Consider the following 3974-nt stretch of genomic DNA (forward strand, 5'->3'; position numbering starts at 1 on the left):
TCCTACCTTGTGGTTTGGTTTGTGTGCAGTTGGTGCCAACAAACGTCCTCTTCCTTTGCGAAGGCGTCGCCGAAGAGCCATGTTCAATCACATGCCTAAGATGGTACTCGTGTTTGGTGGTGGAGGCCAGCTTGGTCCTCCTAGTTGCGGTATAGGGAACATGAGCACCTCTGTGGGTGGTAATTTTAGCATAATTTAGCTACCTTAGTCTTTATTTTTACATATTTTCCTCCAACCAGGAGTTCACTATAAGAATTGGCCTAGTTTCCCTTGCAAGCTATAAAAATTTGCCCATCCGAGCTAGCCGCCCTATTGCTTCACGATCCGCACGCGGGCACATAAGTTTTATGTTTTAGTTTCTGAAAATTACGATCTTGTCGGTAGCGGTTTTGAAACTAACTAGTTTCTTGGTCGCTCATAACAGGTTTCAAAAATAGAAATTTAAAACGTATTGTTCTGTTGGTTGTAGGTGTTGAAATGTTAGATTTTGCCTGTCCCTTGTACAAAGTTGCAAAAGCTGGACCTTGTTGATTTTTCAAAAGCTCATCAAATTGTATTCAAAATGGATCTCATTTGGAGGCCTCGTCACCAAAAACATGAATATGCAAGCGGAATTTAACTAGGTAATTGCTCGTGCGTTGCAACGGGATAGGGGCGGCACTAGGATTAGGCCAAACCTCTCGCCCCAAGCTTGCTACAGTGTCAAATAGTGTCCATGGTGCTATAGTCAACAAAGGATTTTTTTTCTCACGCCCGAGGCCCAGGCCCCCCATGCATGGGTCCTGTCTCCGCCACTGAACGAGGGTATACCTGATCTAATGGTTCAACACCAACAACAATCCAAGCTCATCGCCTATGTCAATGACGCATCCGGTTGACAATACCTGCCTCCACTCCCACTCAAACATATACTTTACTTTTTTAGGGATGAAAATGTCTCATATTTTGTTTCTATTATTGGTCTTTCCACCGATTCATGTCCCTGTATAGTCAATGACCATATGTTAAAATTATTTTCATGAACCAAATAAATGCATAGTCATCTTACAGAACTGGTAAATAGACCGCACTGGTAAAGAAGAAAATTCTGAATTAAACATTTCTTGCAGATTTGTGAGTACACTGAAATGTTCCCTTTGATCACAAAGTCGTCGTACCAGCCAAGCTCCTCCACTTTCGGGCTTTTTTTTAGAGAAAAGGCTATCGATGATCCATCCACTTTCGGACTTTTTTAGAGAAAAGGCTATCGATGATCCATCCACTTTCGGACTGGCTGCCGATGATCTATATCCCTCTGTTCATATTTCATAAAAATAAGTACGTAGAGATCATGTTCAGCTTCTTCAAATGCTTGCATTAAGTAGACAAAGATTTTTTAGACAAATGTCAAAGCCTGGATTTAACCATGGTACGAGCACAAAAGAATGAAATTCCTCTCTCTCTCTCTCTCTCTCTCTCTAATACGAATGAATCATACGGACATATATTTCTCCACAAAAAACACAAAAAAATTATCTTGCTGCCGAAGGTGAATTGTTGCTTCCCGATGATTGTCACCCCAGTGGAGTTACATACAATTGCAGGGAAAAAAACGTGAGATTCTTCACCGTAAAACTCATGAGCTAGTCGTGGAGTAGTTCTAGCAGGAGTCGATGTGCCAGACGATTCTTAATAGTATAGAAACATAGTGACTAATTTTCTATTGATTAGGCGATTCTTAATAGTATACAAAGCATAGTGACTAATTTTCTATTGATCGGGCGCAGTGAACGACACGTCATGTAGTGTCCCAGTGAGCAGGGAGTTGTGGATGAGTGTAACAGGCAGAAGATTTTACTGCATGTAGGATATGCACGACTTCTCAGGCATTTCCTGCATGAGATCCATGTAGACATCGCCGTTGCCGAAGCTGACGCTCCGTCGCAACCTCAGACTGCCGACCACGAGCACCCATGTTCTGAGACGATGTCCATTGTCCACCTAAATGACAGGATGGGCCTGCTTCCTTGGTATGCGACGAACAGCTAGTACGGTTGATCGTGTATACCGAAAAAGGCTTTCGCCCCGCTTTATAAATAAAGCAAACCGCCAAAGAGCACACATACAAGGACTAGTCCACATACACACACCCAAGTCTCACAAATAAGTACAGAGGTTCTGCTGAGGGCACAGCTCAACAAGCCCAGACAAAATAAAAGAAAAGCGCCAGAGAACGGGACAAGCGTCTAGTCAGGCGGCGGGGGCTGCGGCGACAGAGGGACGGCCATCGAGCGAAGGTCGGCGATGAAGGCGGAGATGGCGTCGCGGTCCTGAGGGCGGCTAAGCAGGCGCCAAAGCTGCAAGAAACCAGAAAGTTTGAAGATAGCGTCAGTAGCTCGTCGCAGACGAGTACGCTGGATCACAAGCTTATTGCGAAACGTCCATAGGGTCCAAGCAACGACCCCAATCTCATGACACCTAATGTGGCGAGACGTCAAGGGGGAGTTCTGGAGTTCGGCAAATAGGTCGGGGAAGTTGGTGTGGCACCAATTTCCACCGACCGCTTCGCGAAAGCAGCTTCAAACGAATTGAGCGGACACGCAAGAGAAGAAAATCGTGTATAGTAGAGGATTGGCTGTTTCGGGCCTGGGATTGGCTACCATATGTGAATTGATTGCGTTATGCGTTACCAAAGAAGAGGTTGATTATCATAGGTGAATTAATTGTGTTGCCAAAGATTAAGTTGGTTTGTCCGGCCAGATGAAAACTATTGGAAATAGAAAACCAGGAGGGGAGGAAAACCGGGGCAGGGGGAGGAAAATCACGGAGGGGCGGGGACGCCGTAAGGGGAGGGAAGGATGAAAGGGTGGGATGAAATTTTGACGTAAGATGGGAAACAGAACTCTCTGTTTTCTTTAGGTAGTAGAGACAGAGATTTGGACTCCCTCAAGAAAAAGTAGTAGAGATTTGGACAGTGTGTCCCCGAACCTGCATGCTACAAATCCTCTCACCGTAAACTGGACTACTCTATGTGATTACTTTTAACTTTGTATATATATAACATTGCTGGTGGAAACTGGGATTGTCCGGCGAGGTTTAATAATAATTATTTTATTTTTGTTTACAAAAGGAAATTCCAAAACAATGAATATGTCTTTATTAAATGTCGCTGATTCTTGCACTTTCCAGATATATAACCATAACGTGTTTGAACAAAAAGAAATAAAGAGAAGTTTGGTATTGATATTTGTACTAATTTTATCACAAAACATTCTCGTTTTGTATCTGACGCATATATTTGAATTATAACGACGACAAGTATTTTTAAACAGACTAGTCAATGTGTACGTGCAATGCACGTTAATTTAAAAGTATATTAAGTTCATGCGGATATTAAGTAGGATATTATTTGCGTGATATTATGTGATTAGCACTGTATTTGGCATGAAATTAACTGCACACTTAAGGTGTTGAGCGCTCGACATTGCAGCAGTCTAGGTCGTTGGATTGACATGATTTGATGGCCAAGATTAACCGGATCTGCCCGTTTGGTTCTTTTTATATTGGTATAGATATAGATATAGATATAGATGAAGTAACAATTTCCAAAATATACTCGACATGTGGCGAGGGTGGTCCAGTTGGAGACGACCAATGCTGGCACAGTTTAACACCAAAGCTTGACCGTCCGATGAACATACGTAGGGACACACTTGGACAGCGACAAGAGCCAGACAACAGCTAGCACACAGTCCTACGCATTGCATGATTACAATTACGACGCGCGCGGGTGGGTGGCACCGGTCTAGAGAGACGGCGCGGCCGGGGCCGCTGAGGCGGTTGGGGCGGCGCATCCAGAGGCCTTGCCGGCCGGGGTGTCTGCATGACGCCACTATACATGAAGATAGTGCGCGCGCACCATGGGTGACGGATGGATAGATGGATATGTATACAAGCATGGGTGTGGACATAGACAGCTTCTCATCGTCGTCCAG

This window comes from Triticum dicoccoides, chromosome 2B (assembly GCF_002162155.2).
Source record: "Triticum dicoccoides isolate Atlit2015 ecotype Zavitan chromosome 2B, WEW_v2.0, whole genome shotgun sequence".
In the NCBI taxonomy this organism is placed as follows: Eukaryota; Viridiplantae; Streptophyta; class Magnoliopsida; order Poales; family Poaceae; genus Triticum; species Triticum dicoccoides.